Consider the following 21,154-nt stretch of genomic DNA (forward strand, 5'->3'; position numbering starts at 1 on the left):
CAAGCATCTCTCATACAATATGCAGACAACACATTAATCTGCTCTGCCAGTAACCCAACTACCCCATAACACATGACCAAAGAGGCATTTTCCTCAGTAGAAAGATGACTCAATAACTCCCAGCTTTTACTCAATCCAAAATATATATATATATATATATATATATATATATATATATATATATATATATATATAAAAATAAAAAAATAAAAAAACAAAGCTGCTATTATTCCTCTTAAAAGTCCTTACACTCCTCAAACAAAATTTCTCAACAACAGCCTCTGATAACATCATTATAGAAGTCATCCCCCATAACAAGCTACAGGCAAGACAATTGATGATAACTTGAAATTTGACTTGCACGTGCAACAGGTTATCAAAAAAAAACACAAAAACGTGGGCGCACTCTATAAAACAAAAAAACTCCTAAACAAATTCATGCAGGAAACTCCTGGCCTCTACAGTCCTACTCCTCACTGTACTATATGGGTCCCTAACACTGCTTAACCTTCAAGCATCCATCTAAATTAAACTAAACCAGTGCTACAGTAGAATAGTAAGATTTGCCACTAACTCATCAAATGGAATCTATCACTGCTTAGCCCTAAAACAGCTTGACTGGCTTGAATTACCCAAGCAACTCATTTATACTCACCTAGTCCTAATCCACAAATTAATATACAAACTAGAACAAAGCAAAGCAACACTAGACTTACTTTATATATATATATATATATATATATATATATATATATATATATATATATATATATATATATATATATATATATATATATATAAAACCCTGCTAGGCCACTTCAATCTGAAAACAAAATGCTCCTCACTACCTACAAATCCATACAAACCATATCCATCAGCAGGAACCTCTCTCTAGCCCAGCTATTTAGCCTACTCCTGGAACTCTATCTTGTCCGTTGAACATATTATCAACTTTTTCAATTTCAAGACCAATTAAAAAATATTTATCTGACACCTGAACCTGGACCTGCACAGCCCTCAAAACAGATGCATGACCACCTGCTTACTATAGCTCTGCTTTTCTCACTCTCAGTTCACTAACATCTTCATATCTTAGTTGGTAGTAATGGCCTAACATCAATAGAAGATATCCTTCTAATGATATCATTCTACTAATGTATGGTGTTCTACCTGTTCAGACAAAACGTACTACTACCTTTCATAACATTCTCATCTATCTAATAATAATCAGCCCTTTCTCCTCACATTACTCCTCTCATCTCATGCCAGTACTTGGTCTGTTTTGGCAGCTGGATTATTTCTCACCTACATATATTATTAGAAATTTAGTCAATATTTTGAATAACTATATATTAGTTTACTTGACATAGGCTATCCATTTATGCAAAGTGTCTTGCTACTTGTAATACATATTGTATTCTTGATCACAATTTATCTTAGCAATATTCTGTGAATTTATTTCAATCTGTTTTGTTTTAGCTGTTATGGGGATTTTCTTCCCTTGTATATAATACTTATCAGGTATAGTAAAATGCCTTTTATTTTGCATTTTGTGTGGCTTTTCTCCACAACTCGCTGTAAAATATTGAATCTGTTGTGGGGCTTTTATCTCCTCATATATAATTACTAATCAACTATTGTTTAAATGTTTTTGAATCTGTTGTGGAGCTTTTTTCCCCTGAGCCTCTGTTGAAAATGGGCCATTGGCTCAGTCAAACTTTCCTTGTTATCAAAGGACAAATGGCAACTCGGCACCATAAAAATCTACTGCCAATCATTAGCGGACTGGAGTTCCGCTGTGGCGACCTCTAACCGGGAAAAGCCAAAAAGACAAATGAATTAATAAAATAATCATTTATGTTTGAAATAAATATACTAACAGTACCTTATTAGACACTGCAGACTTTGAACTGAGAAACTGGTGCTACATTTTTCTTTCCCTTAAAAAACAAAGCTGATCTATAAATTATATTACTGATTTTTATCATTTAATATGCATGGGTCTAACAGCATGGTACAATGGGCCACTGGTACATTTAAGCTATTTTGCCCCCCCACACACACACACACCTATACCATTGGTTGGGCTGTTTTTTTTTTTTGACAAGCAGAGTATCTGCAAGGCAATTATCTTACTTCATGACTAGAGAAGACAAAGCTCTGGGACCTTGCTGACCTACAACAATGTCATACATGATAAACTTGACAGTCAGATGATGTCCAACAATTTTGATAGTGGCAGGTGACAAAATGAAACAATAACACTGATAGCTCCATAGCATGATAGGTTTGAAATATATCTATCTACACATATACACACACACACACACACACACACACACACACACACACACACACACACACACACATACACACACAAGTGCATACATATATATATATATATATATATATATATATATATATATATATATATATATATAAATATATATATATATTTATATATATATGTACACACACACACACACACACACACACACACACACACACACACACACACACACACACACATATATGTGTGCGTGTTTATGTACTTGTGTGTATAGTAACCTCATGTTGATATATATTTTCTGCTAATGAAAGAAGTTAGAAGACAATGGTAATCTAAACGCAACATATTTGCTTTCCCTGGAGTGTAATTCCTCCATACAGGATGATCCTGATATAGCCACATATTAAAATGCGTAGCTTAAAAGTTTCTTACCCTTTGTGGCAGTTCTATCCTAGTCAGCTTCCTCAGTAAATATCATATTGAGTACAATGAAACCTCATGAGGTTTACTATAATTTCATTGAACAGTACTTGACTGTAAATAAAATGTTCGAAAGAATTTGACTGAAGACTAATTGACTGAAAGCCCATTTGACTGAAAGCCCACTGGACTGAAACCCATTTGATTGGAGCTGACTGAAAACTCATATGACTGAAGCCCACTTCACTGAATCACAAATCACTGAAAATATTCAAAAATAAAATAATGCAACATAAAATAATGTTTTGGCAGGGGAACAAGTGCCCCTGTAACCTCACCCCCTTAATTATATATAATATTTCCATGGCTTTACAACCACTTGGGAAAAGACAAAAGCATTTACTGTTGAATCACTGTTGGTGGACAAGCACTATTTTATGATGTATTTTTATGTTTAATATTTTCATTGATTTGTGATTCAGTGAAATGGGCTTCATTCAGACTGCTTTTCAGTCAGATGGCCTTTTAGTTATTTAGTCTTCAATCAAATTCTTTCAGACATTTAATTTTCAGTCAAGTACTGTTCAATCAAATGATAGTAAACCATCTCATCATACTTTCTTCAGGAATTTGTCTCCCTTACTCATATATCATTTTGTTAGTCACATTTGAATGTTTCTTGCCAAGAAAATACCCACACCAGTGGACCTGTAGCTGTTTTTTAATTCACAACCACAAGGGATATAAAGCTATTCAGGCTAAATATTCACATAATTTTTTTGTACTGGATATTATTTCCTGCTGCAACCCCCCCCCCCCCCCGTAAGGCCAAACCTATTAAGCCTTTTGTACTCTGAAGGCAAAAAAGCATAATTAACCACTCAAAGCAATTTCACTAATTAGCTGAAATTTGCAAACAAGGACATATGATAATTTGGTTGAGTCAGGGAAGATGGAAGGATAACAAGACCTGCAACTTACAAAATTTCACTTATAAATATGTCATCTGTTATTTCTTTTATTTTTATTGTTAATTGTTAGTGAATTTTAAAATAAAGTGTGAACAAGAAAAAAATCAGTAATATCAATATAACATATAACTCACAGCTACATCCAAGTTTTAGCTCACTTATTATACTTACAAATTCTAATTTTATTAAAGAAACAGTACCATTATATTATTAATTCACTGCTGTATAAGAATTTCCTCAGTCTAATGTACTTTTTTGACTGTAACATTCACAGACTATTGCTGAAGAAAGTGAAAATACATTTCTATGCTACTCCTTGAGGTTTGATGTATCCATTTCCTTTCATGATGTTTAGCATTCTCATTGGCAACTTATATATATATATATATATATATATATATATATATATATATATGTTTGTGTGTGTGTGTGTGTGTGTATGTGTGTGTGTGTGTATTCATACTTTCCTATTTATTGTTAGCACATATTTTCTATTCCCCTGTTATCATATTTGCTATACTTGCTAATAATAATAGACAGTTCTGACATAATTTGTTGCTCATTCACTATTCAAAAATACAGTCTTCTCAGGACAGAATCATTTCTTCAATGAAAATTTGATTTTATCTTATGTTTAATTGTAAGCACAATGTACTTACCCTCATGTATTCCCAAAAACATGATAAAAGTAGCCCAAGACTGTTTACTCCAGCTGTTTTGTTGGTATCAGGTACCGTGTAAGGATTATTCTAATATGTTAGCCCTAAATAGTATTCTATCTTCTTTTTTTTTTTTTTTTGTCTGTTCCCAAACTTTCCCTAGTCTTGCTCAGATAGTGTACTATCTTTCTGTCTTTTCCATGTTCTCTGCATAATTCTGAGTTTCTGTTTCCCAAACTCCCAACAAGACACAGCGAATCAAAACACTGATGACAGTTTTCCAATGAAAATCATGCCAGTGTGGTTTCTGTGTGTGCATCAATAGTGATTACTTTGGGAGGCTTCTTCCTTTTTCATGTTTTTGAGAAAGAAGAGTTAGAATACCCAAGTTCCGATGAAATGGGGGACATTTTCCCTGCAGAAAATAAGCAAAAACAATTATCAATTTTAATTTTTTTTATTCTTTTGTGTTTTGGCATTAGTTTTCAGTGTTGTAGATCATCAGGTTTGTGATGTTTTGGTTTTAGTAGTAGAACGATGTTTTCCATCTGCTTTGAATTTTTTTTCTTTTCTGTCATTCCTCCCTTTTCTCATATAGCTAAATAAATGGTGCGATGGTGTGACATCTTCCCTTTTTGACTGTGAACCATTTTTGCCCTTGTGGAAATCAAGTACCTTAATTTAAACCTTCTCTGACCTTATTGGCATATATGCTATTTTAGGTAACTATATCATTAATTATGCAGTGAGTGTGAGGTAGTCTATATAAACTTACAGCATTTTATTTTACCAAGGTGGGGATACTTTATCTGGTCTCATGTTTTTATGCCTGCCTTTTTCCAAATATTTTTGACTTTCTGATCTATAGAATGATGTATCTAATTATTATCTAACATGTCATCCTAGTTATGAACTTCCCATATGAGAATTTTTAATTATACCCACCTTTCATTGTTGAAACCAGTATCCTAGAACAACCTTTTTATGTCAGTATTTCTTCTAAAAAATGTTCCCACTGTACCTTCAGCTAATTTTCCTATGCTTGTCAATGGACCTACATTGGATGCTAGGCTGCATGAGTAGAAATAAGGCAGCCCTAGTCCCCCATATAGGACTGGAGTACAGATGTTCTGTTTGGCAGTGTGCCTTCCCTTATTACTGAATCATCTCTGATATCCTGGATCTCCTGCATTAAGGGATGTTCCTCTGGAATGGAAAGAGAGATTTAGATGCAGACTATGATCCTATTCTTAGTAATCCAAATAAATCTGTTCTAGATACTGTCATGAGTTCTGTGACATTATTAAGTTCTGCATTAATGATTCCATGTTGGTAAGACACAAATGTAGAGGTAAAATTAATGTAAAATTAAACAGGATACAGAATATATTTTCTGACTTTGATGGATATGCAGTAGTGAATTGTTGTCTTTCAATGTTCCTTAGATGTTTAATGATGATATAAATTTTATGATTTGTCCATTTATTTTGCAATCATTTGTGTAATTTGCCAAGTATTCTGATGTTTAATATACTGATATTAAACATTAGTTCATTACTATATCAGATAGGTATTTTTTGTATACTATCTTGGAAAACTACAACATAATTCTCTGGATTTATCATGTTACCCAGGTTGTATTTATCAGCACAACATATTTGGTTATCCAGTGCTTATTTCTCAGTTTTACATTTAAGAAGAAGGATCCAAAGAAGTGTCCCTATGGCACATTATTAGCAACCCCCATCTGGATGGACATTTAACAACCTACATGATTTATTGTATCTTATTGCTGAGTCAGTGTTTTACCCATTGAATTACACGTGGGTTTATGTTTAATGATTTTAATTTGTCAATTATTTTATTATGTAGAATGTTATTGAATGCCTTATCAATGTGAAGATAAACACTGTCAGCTGCTATTATCACTTCAAGAGATCTAAAATACAAGATCTCCCATAAAAAAACAGTACTGTCCCATATCTAACTGAATTTGGTCCCCAGAGTAATTTTGAATAAGGTCCATGAGGATTGCCTTCAGTACTTGACACAGAATTATGTTCTGGTTAGTGGGTCTGAAATTGTAAGGGCAATATATGTCCACCACACACTTTATAAATTAGTACCACTGCAGCCTTTCTCACAGGTCAGGAACATGTCCACATACTAACATTTTAGTTAACATGAATGGCATGGGTTTTATTAGGCTTTCCTTGATTTTGTATAGGAATCCATCATGTATGTTATTTGGTGCCATGGAATTTATACGGTCATAAGTTGTTTAACAGTGTCTAGGCCTATCAACCATCAAGGAACACTGATTACTTAATATAATAACAATCAAGTGATTTCTTAAAGGTGGCCAAATTATTTAAAGAAATGACTATTAATGATGATATTAATCCATACAATAACCATTTTGTTAGAAATATATGAATGTTTTATTTCTGACTTGCATAAATGAGTCTGGAAATTCATATTGTTATATCTTAAGGTCTGATCACACCTAAAATGTCCATATTAAATAATGCTTGCAAAACTGGATCATGGAAAATATAAACTAGTATAAGCTTTTCACAAATATATCTGTAACATATTGAGTAACATTTTAAGTGTTCCCATCTGAGCTCAGATACTGATCAGCCTTATGGATGAAGGGTGTATATTTGGCAGTTTTGTTACTTTTTGATTATAGAATGTAATGCTTTTTCAATATCTGAACTCCTAGTGGTGTCACTTCTGTGGAGGAGGAGGAGGAGCATCAGATGAAGATGTAAGATACACCTTAGTGGCAGCAGACTATATTATAGCAGTTTTAGAGCGTATTGCAAAGGCACTACTAATAGATCAGAGCATCTGTTTGACAGCTGTGTTTCGTATGATAGTAGCATGTAGTGCTCTGACATAGGTCGCTATGCTAATGGCAGTATGTACAGCTTTGGCTCTGCCTTAAACTATCCTGACTGTCACTCATTAACAGCTCTATAACTGTGTGAGTGATGAGCTGTTCCCAGATGGTAGCATATAGTATCCTAGTGCTGTGATGACTGATACCACTGCCATGATGAAGGTCTGACACTTTTTTTTAACATTTTTGCCTCTGCCTGCATGACTGTCAAGGCCCTCCCCAGCTTTAATTTTGAGCCATTCATTTTCCTTATTAGACTGGTTGAGCACCCCCACAATATACAACAAAGAGAAAAAAAACACCAAATAATTCCAAATGGAATAGAGTCCACTGGCAAGTATATCCAAATGGTTTTGTTTGATAAAGTCTCCTGAACTGTATAATTGGAGATGAAAGTCCTTACCTTGGTTCACACTGAGGATGGTTTTATGCTTTTATTAAAATTGAAGATCGTTTGACTGTCAATAAAGAACAGTGCTTTTCACTATTCGTGTTTGGATATATTTTTGGATACGTTTGGATATACTTGCCAGTCCACCCCCACAATATCCACCTTCCCACTAATAACATATTTCATCTGGGCTTGGGAGGTGAAATTCGGGCATCAGAAGGTGTCATTATCAGTGGCATATCCAGAGACTTTTGGCAATATGTGCCTAACACTGTCTTGGTGGATGACATTCTCACCATAGTGAGGTCTGATGCACAACCTATTTGTTAGAACAATCAGCTAGATTCATGATGTGAGGACTACTGCACATGAAAGTGGTTTGTTTTGTCAGATACACATCTCTGCTGCATGCCATACAGCCCAGTTTCCATTATGTGTTAGCAGTGCAGTATTCTGAGCTATCTTCTTCCACCAGAATGGGTATGACTGTGTCACAGCCTCCACTGCCTGTTTCTCCAACACCTGAGTTTCTAACTGATCCTTGCTCATTCTGATCATAGTCTGGGTTTTATCCTGCTGCAGCATAGAGCCAACATCTCTCTAGTATTTATGGTACACCCTGGCATTAGCAGGGACTTCTTTGGCACCTATGTGAACTGTAAGAATGCATAACATATGTCTAAAAATGTTTTGCTTCTCTCTGATCCAGCCACATAACACTTTAAAATCTGTAACTGTAACAAGCAGTGTTATAGCACTGTTGAGGCTTATGATAAATGTCAACAATCAAGGGTAGAGCACCAGTCTGGCAGTTATGTTATACCTTTGTAATATCAGGAGAGGTTACTATGACATTAATCCATTTTCAGGGTTGCTGCTGAGGGCCACAACATGTGTCTGCTAGCTTTATTACTCCATGTTGATGGAATTGTAATCATACTTCTCAAATGTCCAGATTTTAGCCTCATATTTTTGATGTTTTCCTCATAAAATTTCTGTTTTTCTGGAAAATCATTGAGGATTGAAGTAACTAAGTAGACATATATTTAAATTCCAGACTTATCTTTCAGAAAATGCATACTGATGGAAAAAACTATTATTCTAGCAATTTTACAAGTTTATAAGAGCAATATTTAAATTTTGTCCTGATTCTGAGCCTTTGTTTTAAGCTTTGCCCAGATTTCTTACACTTGGAAGTTGAGAGGTATGATTGTTATTTACTATAATACAATTGATAAGGGATGGGATTTTCTAATCCCTCAAGAGCTGTGCTGCTCCCAGACAGCAACACGTACTCCTAGCCATAATTGTGACCTATAATTATGCCATTGATAAGTGAGCAGAGCATATCTTTGACAATTTTCCTAATTTGTGATAATGGTCTTCAGTGTCCTAGCACCATTTTAACTTCCAATAGTAACATTTAATCTTTTACAGGTCAACTCTAAGTTGGTAGCTTATAGTTTCTGACACCATTCTGACCTATACCACTGTCACATATAAGACAATGGAGTATATGTGTGACAGTTATGCTGTTTCATGATAGTAATATTCATTAAAATTGCTTATCCACAGCTCCCATTATGAAGAGAATTTCTAACAGTGGGAAGTAGTGATAAGTGACAGCTTTATGTAATACTTTGCCAGCATACTTAACTATGGTTGTGTCGCTGATTAAAGGCGGACCATCTTTATCACAGTTATGACTCTTTCTGACAATAATGCACAAAATAAGGTGGCTAGAGGTTGACAAGAAGTGGTGTGGCAAAGCAGTGTTACAGAAGACAGGCACAGAAATTAGAAGCCATAATACTCTTCGGTGGAAACATGTAGCATTCCCACTCTATTCTAATATGTAATACTAGCACTGATGAAGGCAAGAGCATTTGTCTGATAGTTGTGCAGCTTCCTGGTTGGTGGCATATATTGTGGTAGCAGAAATTAGAAGCCATAATACTCTTCGGTGGAAACATGTAGCATTCCCACTCTATTCTAATATGTAATACTAGCACTGATGAAGGCAAGAGCATTTGTCTGATAGTTGTGCAGCTTCCTGGTTGGTGGCATATATTGTGGTAGCACTAGTCCTACCAACTACAATGCCAGTGATGGCAGGTAGAGCATCCATATTTATTTCATTCATTTACTTATTTATTCATTCATTTACTATATGATAACTGTGTAAATGGGCTGGTCCAAAGGTCATTTTCCACTATGACCTGGGCACAGAAAGATGGAAAGCAAGAAGTCAATAAATGCACAAAGAAATATAAATCAACAACAAAATATCAACAAAGAACATACATCTCAGTGATATTCTGTGAATAATTGTTACATAGCAGTGGAAATAAATGAGAAAACAACTATTTCTAAATTAATAGACCATATGCGGTTGGCTAAGAGTAATATTGGCTTCATATAGCTAACTATTGTCACCAAAACATTTTGCAAACTGCATCTTTATGTAGATACGCAATTAGAACTTCTATAAAGTTGTCAAGGGATTCCTTACCCTTTATATCAGAAGATGAAAAAGCTCGCTCACTCAGGGCTGTTTTAATGGGTGGTCTGCTAAGGGTGATGATGTTATCCTGAGAGTTTCTTAGGAAGGATAACTGCTCTCTAAAGGGGAGTAACAACTTAAAGGAGGGCAGTAACTCTCATTTAGAACTATATGTAACAGGGTGGCAGGTAAGTAGGTTGCTCTATCAGTAACAGGGAGTATTTAACCTTTACAAAAGAAAGCAGTAGTGAGTATGGGAATCAGCAAGCAAAGCAAATTTTCATATATTTTCTTTCATTTATATAGTCTGTAGTCATTGTGCATTGTATGCTGAATGAAATGTCAGCAGTGATAACCCATATTCCAGTTTAGGTAGACGTACATTATTGGCCATGGAAATTCTAGCTATTGGTGAGAGAAGGTGGGGGATTCTGTAGCATAGTTTAAATAGAGAAAGGAGTCCTGTTGTCAGTGTGGGCAGGGAGGATGAGACAGAACTCAAAGGTGAGGCCTAATTACTTATAATGCCAAATAAAGGGAATAATATTGTTTTTATTGTCAGCAATAGAAATAACTGGTAGCTGGTGGGATTTGTGAGAGGAGGAAAGTAACATGACATTAGTTTTATTATGCTTAATCAGAGGTTTGTTAGCAGACACCAAGAGGCATAGACTGGAGAAGGACAGTTAGAGCTGAGTTTGAAGACTTATTGGGAATTTATTTGAGAATGAAGGAGTAGAATATCATCCTTATGTAGTATGACATTTAGAGTGGGCAGGTCTTCTAAGCCAATGATAGCAAAAATAGTAAGGGGCTTAAAATTGAGCTTTGGGGTATTCAGTGTATGCTGGGTTTAAGGGTGGTTGTTACAGTGGACTTGAATCTTGTTACTATGATAGCTTTCAAACCAAGTGAAAGCATTTTGGCCAAAGTTAAACTTTTTCAGCTTGAAGAGAAGTTAGTTGTGGTTCACAGTTTCAAATGCCCCAGTCACATCTACAAAGAAGCCGGTAGTATTTTGACATTTCAAATGTGTTATTCTTTGCAGGTAACATATAATGTTCTAGCATTATTCTGACCTATTGCAGTTTCAGTGATGGTTAGGAAAGCATCTTAGTGATCCCTGCATTACATTGTGTTGTTGCATGATTCTAACCTGTAGCAATGCCACTTGTGAAGAGAGGAATATCTCTCTGACATCACTATTACTCCTGCATAGGCAATGGTAACATGCATTTCTCTTGCTCCTTTCCAATCAGTGCAATCCTGTTGTTAAAAACAATAAAGCACAGTTTTAAAAGTATTATTTAAGTGCTTGATCTCAAGCATTTTACAATAAAATAACTATGCTTAATAAAATAATAGACAATAATACTGTGGAAGTTGTACAATAGGAGCAGAGATTAAGAATGTCACCTTTCCTAGATAATAAAAACTGGGCTCAGTTAGCAGTTCAGGTGACTGATGGAACAAAAGAGAGAGAAGGCGCCTGCCAATAACATCCCCTAAGGGAGGGGAATTGCCCTTTAATTCAGAAAGGGCATAAAAAAAAGAAACTTCCCCTTAATGGAAGCAGTGATGGACAAGCCCCAGGACACCTTTAGGATCCAGGACTAGCCTCAGCAATACTGGGGTAGTCCAGGGATAGGAGGATGGCTGGTAGACCCATGTGGGACTTGGAACTAGGCCAGTACAATGAGGTCCAAGGAAACAAAAAAAAATGAACAGAAACTTAGCATAAGACGTTACTATGCCAATTCTCCAAAAAGATGCTGTAACCCAAAATACACTTTTTATTTAGGACAGAGATGCAATATTGTGAACAGGTAATAATTCAAGAATGTCCTTAAAGAAGCTTCAGACTTACTCTACTGAATATGAGAAAGAAGTATACATGGGAGCCATGTAAGTATATGAAAGTCTTCCAAGACTCAAATTGCAACCTGAGAACCACCTGCATTCCTTCCTCAGATGACTGAAGGTTACACATCATTGTATAGAGCACCAGCATCTCCTTAAGGCAGGCAGGCAGGATCTGTGTTGTGAGGGTTTCAATAGGTCACATTTAAGATCTTGAAGACAGATTTTGAACTACAGGCAATGAGTATAATTTATATAGAATGGTGGTGACATGCACAGAGTGAGATGTTCTATTTAATACACTACACTGACTGCTAGATTTTGTTCCTACTGCCGATGTTCAAGACCATAATCTTCAAGACCCAAGTGTCATAGGAAGAAACTACTACATCATTAAGTATATTGAGATTATTCAGAGTGATTACAGGATTTAATCTGAGATGTATTCCTGAGATGAAAGTATAATATCTTTAGTCCACCAGACATTTGCTCATGGAGTATCTGCATGTTACCAAGAATAACTAAATTTAAAAATCTATGCATGGCTTGGTGAAAAAAATAATAATAATAGCACAACAATTTAGCACTTTTGTCAAAAATAAATGTGGACTTCATCAGAATAATCATAATGTGCAATCATATAAATTACCATTTGAATACTAAAAGTCATATGACTCTAGAAAGAGATGACTTGATCATGTGATGCCAAACACATAAACAGTAATATAAGTAACGCATTAAAAAATTAAAAACATATAAATAATTATATTATTTGGCAGCACCTAACTTTGAAACACTAGAAGTAGAAATATGGTCATTTAATCCTGGAGCAGATCCTGCTTTTTACTTAAGATGCCAGATGAATTCATTATATTCCAAATGATTTTCCCAACTACTCCTTATAATACTTCTTGACATTTTTTCCAGAAAAAAATGTTTTCCTTTTTTAATTGTAACACACCTGAATATGATTGCTAAGTGCATTATTCACATGCTTCCTTTCTATATCATAAATATACTCATATAGCCTAGCTAGTAACTCTCTGTCAGTCTTATCCACATAATATGCTTCATAAGACATATTTATTTTTATTTATCCTTTTGTTGACTGGGTTAGTCCCACTAAGCTAGCATCCTCTTTTCAAGTGAGACCTGAGATGGTATTTACTGTATACTACTAGGGAGATTTGGGCAGGACATTGGAAAGCTTCCCTTATTTATCATTGTTGTGAGTGGGACCCATTTTACAGGACACTTCCTGTTTCTATGCCAGGTGCAGAGGTAGCCAAGAAAAACAGGGAGGCAGATGGAGAGAGATGGAGATGGTGCAGTGGTGAAAGAAATGGAGGAGAAAGCAAATATCAAGACTGGAGAATGTGTGGAGGATTCTGAGGAAATATTTCAAGGAAATCTGTTTGATAGAGATGAGTCAGCAAATGATGGATTATATAATTACTACCCTCCGGTCAGGAGGATTGTGGGATGATTTACTTAAATAAATGGTGATGCAGAGTGAGCCAGAAAATGAAGGAAATGTTGCCTGGAGCAACATTATGGACAAAATACAAAAGGAAGATGCAGAGAGAATCCTGAAGAAGAATGCTGAGATTGAAAAGAAGACATACACAGAGAAAGTAAAGGAAGTCAAACATGTAGTAGCAAAAAAGAAGGTAGAAGAAAATGAAAAATAGAAGAATGTGGTAAAGATCCAAAGTAAGGAAGACAAGCAAATGGACAGGGTATGAAGTGTGAGACAATTTAATAGCTCCTTCGGTAAAGCACATGAGATATAAGCATTTATATTAACAAAGATACATTTTGTGACATTATCTCTGAGACAGTTTTTTTTCAAAGGAACATTTTTCTTGGAGAATATGAAAAAAAGAAAGCCTGTAATCCAAAGACTCTTTATGGGGAAAAAAAAGAAAATTCATGTACACTTTCAACCATAGGTAGAAAGAGACTTTGAAAGGACATTTGAAAACTTTATTTAAAGAAGTACTGGACATTGCTAAGGTTTTTGACAAAACAGGTTTATAGACTGGTGGCAGGGATTGTAATACTGTGTTAACAACAAAAAGAGAAAACAATTATACATATACCAAGCATGATAAATGTGGAGGGGAACAGGGGTGTTGTAAAATACTGGGGGATAACCCAAAACATTTTTTGTAGAAAAGAAGGACATTTGATAAGTAAGTGTAATGAAAGAAAATGTTATATTTGTGGGGAAATGGGACATGATGGGCAAAATGTGAATTGAAATGTTATAAATGTAGCAAAATTGGACATTTATGGATAGATTACAAAATGAAAATAAGAGTAAGGAAAAATAAAAAGAAACAGAAGAACATGAATAAAGAGAAGACATTTTAGAAGTAGTAGAAATAGAAGAAAAATTAGATGAGAAAAAATAAAGAGGACATAGAGGAAGGTTCTGAAATAAGTGATGAAAAAGACAAACTGGGATGTAGTAAAAGAAAAAATAATTATATTGGTAAAAGGGTAAAAGACAGAAAAAGAAAATTCAAAGGGATATATACAAATGGGAAAAAAAGGAAATGGATAAAAATAATAAATATAGCTAATGATTGTGGGCTGGTATAATGGTTAAAGTTTTTAATTCACAGACACAAGGTGCAGTGTTTGATTCTTACTTTTGGAAGAGAAATTGGCTAGGCTTATAATAGGCTATTAAGAAAGTTTGCCTTGTAATTAGCTATGAATTTATGAAACCAAGAATCTACGGGAAAATGAAAAGTTTAGAGTATTTCTGTAAATGTGAATAGTGTTAAAAATATAGTAAGAAGAACAGGGATTTTGAAGTGTTGTAATGCATGTGATATAGATGTAATTTTATTAGAAGATACACAATTTTTAACAAATGAAGAAAGGTTACAAACATAGAAACTATGGAGAAGAATGATAATCTGGAATTTGGGAAATGAGAGATGTTCTGGAATAGCCATAGTCTGTAGAAATACAGTAAATATATTAGATGTAACTTTAGCAAAAAATGGGAAGATTAGACATTGTAGAATTAAAATAGAAAGAACAAGTATATAAAATTATAACATTATATGCTTATACTAATTGTAAAAAATGAAAAGTTTATTTCATCAGATTTTAAAGTAATGAATATTATAATAAAAAATTGCGATTTAGCGGCAAGTGTAAAAAAAGGAAATGATGTAAGAAAAATCTTAGAAGTTATAAGATGTAGTAAGTTAAAATCCTGGGTCAAAAATTCATGGACTTACAGAAGAGGTATATATAGAACTGAAATAGACTATTTTATAGTATCTGAAGGTTTAGCTATAGGAGGAGGGGAGGTTGTTGAAACAGGAATTTCTCATCATTTTGCAATGTGGCTAGAGATAAAGGAAAACATGGAATATGTAAAATAGGCAAAGGAATAAAAAGGATAAATGAGAAAGCATGGAATGAAGAAGGAAAACGTAATACAGTTATGGAAAGATCATATCACTTTGAGAACATTTTATAAAAAATGGTCTGAATAGTTCATGATATTTAAGGAAAAATATAAAAAATTTTTTTACAGTGGCAGTATGCTGTGAGAAAAGTAGAGAACATATAATGATGCATTGGAAGATTTAGAACATAATGATAAAATGTACCTTTGATATGTACCTAAAAAGGCATATCCAACAACTGGAATGACCACAGAGGTTCCTCACTAAAAGAATACAGGGCATAAGTAATATGTTCTATGCTGACCGTCTAAAGGCCATATCCCTGCATTCTGTCTCCTACAGGCTTTTGAGGGGAGATCTATGCCTGGCATACAGGGCATTGTTAGACCACACTCTGATAGATCTCCTGCATATCCAGAAAACAAACAGTACCAGAATTACCCATTCTAAAGACTTAAATCTTGCCTGTGATATAAATAGGACCTGCTGGAGAGATAGGTATGTATCCCAGAGACTACCTCATCTATGGAACAGGCTCCCCATCCATTTGAAGCAGAGTTCCTCCCTTACCCAATTCAAGTGCAACTTGGACAAGTGGATGGGAAAAAGCAAATTCATCCCTGGTTTGGCACTTATGTCTCTAATGCAAACAGGTAACCTGTAAATGGTTCATCTCCCAGGCCCATGCTTATGTTTATAAAGGGTGTCAGAACTTGTCAGAGATTTGGGATGCATGGCTAGGTTTAAAAAGGCCCTTGTGCTCGTTAGCCTAGTAAACACCTATGAACCTATAAAGAAAATTAATTGTATGGAAGAACTCAAGAAAATACAATAATTGTTATATAAACAAAGATATTTTTACAAGGCAAAAAGAGAAGTATCAAGTTACTTAAGCCGATTATTAAAGGAATATGGTAGTGCAATGAGAGAAATAAAAAATCTAAAAGGAGAAACAGAAAGGACCCAGGAAAAGATTATGGGGAGTGAAGTACAATATGTACAAAAATGTTTAGAGAAAAAAGAAGGTAGTGAAAAAACATGGAAAGTAAAAGTTAACAGAAAAAAATAAAGAGTTGGAAAAGGAGATCTCTTTAAATATGCTAGATAATGTATTAAGACAAGTAAATATAGATTAGGCTGCATGACCAGATGGAATAGGGAATGAAATGTATACAAATGTATGGGACTGACAAAAAGAAATATTTGTTAAAGATTTTGAATGAATGGTTAAATGAAGGTTTTATGTACAAAGAATTATGTAGTAGAATACTTATATTCATATGGAAGAAGGAAGACAAAAGACAAAAATATGAGACTGATAGTATTGAGTAATAATGATAATAAGATCTTTATGAAAATAATACAAAAGAGATTTGAAACTAAAATACAAAATATTATGGAAGATAGTATATATAGTATTAAGGGGAAGGGTTGTCAAGAATTATTAAAGATAGAGAAGTTGTAAATTATATTATGAATAAAAAAAGAAGAAATGAAAATCAAGATAGGAGACCTTAATATAGTATTTGACACAAGTGGGCATGACATCTTAGCAGTAATAATGAAAGAATATAATATACATGAGACAGTTAGGAAATTATGTATGTCAATGCATAGTAACAATAAAGTAAAATACTTGTAAATGGCTGGTTAAGCCAGGAGGTACATATGAAGAGTGATATAAGCTAGGGATGTCCAATGAGTTGTATACTCTTTGCATTAGTTATGAATATGATAGTATGTCAAACAAATTACAGCATGAAGGAGGGAGGGTATACAACACCTGAAGGGTGAAGAATTCCAGTTCTGTTAACATATGCAGATGAAATAATAATTGCAAAAAAACATATTTTTGATAAAAGAAGTAATATTTTGCACAGATTAGTGCTTAGAGGTGATTGGGATGGCTTTAAATTAAGAGAAAAGTAAAGGTTTAGGTGATATAGTGAAGAAATGTGCCAGATTCAATAAAGCCTACATGGTAGTGCACTGTTTTGGATTCAGTAAGTGGCTCTACTTGATGTGTAGAGCCAATTGCAGCTGGGCAAACAAGGTAAACACCATGGCATGAAAATTACAGCATAAGCAGCTAAACTGTATGCTAATTAACCAATCCAAGAAGGAGGAACTATTCAATAAGCAATAAAGCAACTGTGTATACTCACTCTTAGGAGCTGTACTTGCTTTAATTCATGTTTATGCACAACAAGCTGAAGTCTATGCTGCTGCTGCTGCTGCTAATAGACCAAGGCCAAGAAGGAGAAGTGTTTTCAGACCCCAGGTAACCTATTAGAACCTACATGATGTGAAAATTGTAGAGTGCTACAGGCTGGATACAGACACAGTACAAGAACTCTGCAACCTCTCTCATTCTCAACTCAGAGTTAGGGCAATCCAATGGAAACCCATCCCAGTTGAGACAAAGGTATGTGTAGTACTTAGAATCTTAGCTGCAGGTACCTTTCAGAAACCAATAGGGGACATTCTGGGGGTGTCACAGGCATCATCATCCAGAATACTCTATCAGTTCTTGAATGCTATACTCAAATATGCTTGTGACCACATATCTTTTCCCCATACTCCTGTGGATAGGGCAGAAATATGCAGTTCTAACTTGTAACATAACTGCCAAGTTGTGTGTAATGCCAAGGGAATCATCCTGAATGTGCATGTCGGCAACCCTGGCACTGCTCACATATCTGGCACACCTCAAAACTGTATCAGATATTAACTAGAGGAGATATCCCACAGGGCCATTTACTGGGGGATTCAGGTTATGCAATGGAGCTGTGTCTAAAGACACCCCACAGAAATGCACACACACACACACACACACACACACACACACGCACACACGCACACACACACACACACACACACACACACACACACACACACACACACACACACACACACACACACACGCGTGCTGAAGAACGCCATAATGAGGCACATGTTAAAACCAAAAATATCATACAGCATGTGTTTGGGCTGCTGAAGTTGTAGTTCCAGTGCCTAGATATATATGGTGGAACTCTACAGTACAGTCCACTGACATGTACTTAAATATTCACATTAAGTGCCATGCTACACAACATCATCCTGAAAGAAACAGCTTCAGCAGGATCAACAAGGGGAAGAAGCACACATCCCATCACCAATGTCAAGATCACTACAGCCACACACAGGTGAGGAGTCAGGGTTGAAATAGCAGCTGCTGTGGGTGTAGGCAGACATTGGCCTGCTCAATATGCACTCACATTGGCTAAGAGACAATGCATAGCATACTTGCTCACCACCTAAGGGCCTAAAACCTTACTCCTATGCACATACATATAGTAACATTGATGCCAGGCAACTCTGGCAACCTTTACCTCCCCATGTACTGGCATTGTACTGCTTGCACCAGGCATACCTGTGAAATGCCCTGACAAACATGCCCATGCCATCAGTATATTTCTAAGGAATGCATACAGATAAAAGTGTAAAAGCCTTTGCTGATCAAAATATATACATTACACTATTATACAGATTTTTCTTAATTACATTTCAGCATATGCAGTATGTAGCTGACAAAATGCAAGCATTCCTTTTCAAGTTCAGCAATCCTCTAGTCAGATATATCCAAAAGTAATAGCCTCTTTTTTATGTTCTTCACATAAACAAGTCTCCAGACTTTCAGTTTCTCTAGTTACAGAGTTGCCTTTTTATGGTGTAGATTCAGAGCTGTCAGCATGGTGAAGATAAAAATGAGGTGTAAACCCATTAGACTTACTTAATCCTAAATACCGGGTCTGTGTAGCAATTATAAACATAATGCAGGCACTCCCTCAGTGTTTCTTTTTAATGGATTGCAACTGTGAATGATTACTGATAGGAGAATGAAAACACAACAGCAATGCAGACTGTCCTACATCCAGTGGGTGTGTCAGGTTAGACTTACAAAGTGTTCGGTGTAATTTTGTGAAGGTTGGAAATGTATATAAGCAGCACACAATTCACAGGTTCTGTTCATTTACATCCAACCTCCCCTTCATTTGTTGGCAACTGCATATTATATTATTGTCATTTAATATCCTCACACATTTTAAGGACAATGCTATGGAATGGCTTACAGACTGCATGTCTCAGATTACTGGTCCGATAAGAGAAGAATGAACAAGAAACACAGACAGGTAAGGCAGAGTTTTATATTTGCAAGCAATGAATGGTTGTGTGATCACTTAATACAATACATCCAGAAATAATAAATGTACAAATAATAATTGTATGGTTTCATAATACTGTAGATGAGGTTGCAATTGGTTGTATGCAAAATTATTTCAGTTTCTTGCTGCAAAGCTGTTTGTGTGGCAAAGAAGGATAATACACCCTTACTGTGTTTTGAAGGTTCATTGGAGTGAGACTTCAAATCCAGACCTATGTAGAAACATGTCATGTGTACTATCATTTTTGTAGTGTGTATGTTATAGATTGCTTTTCCTCATTTCAAATACTTTTCCCTTTTTTTCATTTTTCTTCGTTTTTTTTTTTTGGGTGGGGGTCATTGCATGATGCGCAGCTTAGTGCAAACATGGGAAATGGAGAAAATTAATATCAAGTTTGGCTGTGCTTATCTTACTTGAGTGAAGTGTGGCAGTAAGCAAACTTGACTAGATGCCCAGTCAGGAACCGGCGAGAACACCTGCAGAACAACTGCAAACAGGGTGTCTGTAAAATGGCAAAGATCAAAAACAATATTTCATCATACAGCTGTGATTATCAGCATTGCTCAGTGGTTAACAAGGTTCCCCAGCAGCTGTGGCCATCAAACACCTGCAGACAGGACTCAGCCAATAATTGAAACCAGATACATTCTATTAATTATGTTGGTACCACACAAACACGCTAAGGAACTTTGAGTGGGGGATAACATAGAGACCTTAAGAATGATTAGGGAATTAGAGAATGCCATGTAATTTGTCCTGTGGCAGCAGGTGTAAGTGTAGGGCTAGAGTACAGACAGGCCTGGGTCCCAATACAGGGTGTGCACCCTTTTTTACTGTTGTGACAGTGCAGTTTATAACAATGAACTGAAAAATAGACAAGTGATATTTCAACATTCATGTGGCAACAGGTGTAAGTGTAGGACTGCCATACACATGGTCCTGGGTTCTAATACAGGATGTTCCATACACTTTTACTGTTGTTCCACTTCCTATTATATTCTCTCGGACTTATAACACTTTAGATAGTGGAGCTGATATGAATTATATCTATGTGAGATGAGACACCATTATTGTATTTTCAGATGTATGACTGAGGGTATACTGTCTACCATATTTCTGCATAATTCTGCTATCTTTACTTTCATGGCCTTCACAATCACCTAAGACACATATACAACTGGATATATATCCAATAACCTTGTCAAATCACACACATACATGTGTAACAGCTGAAACTGTCACCTATAATTATATATGATTCCTGATTATGTCTGCAGAGCACTTCTTCTGTGGCAAAGATGGAAAACCAGTGCTGTGGAAGAAAATGTTTTGTCCCTTATGCCTAGGTTTGAATCCCACACTGTAAAAATCAATGTTCCTCAGTGTATAAAGACAAAAATAAATGTGTCTTGTCATTACATGTATGCCCCTAGTGCATGTCTGCAAACTTAACTCGCCTAACAGTTGCCTTCTGGTTTCCAATATATATTTCCAGACTACAATCAGTAGA

This window comes from Protopterus annectens, chromosome 3.part0 (assembly GCF_019279795.1).
Source record: "Protopterus annectens isolate FY-2018-M chromosome 3.part0, PAN1.0, whole genome shotgun sequence".
In the NCBI taxonomy this organism is placed as follows: domain Eukaryota; kingdom Metazoa; phylum Chordata; order Ceratodontiformes; family Protopteridae; genus Protopterus; species Protopterus annectens.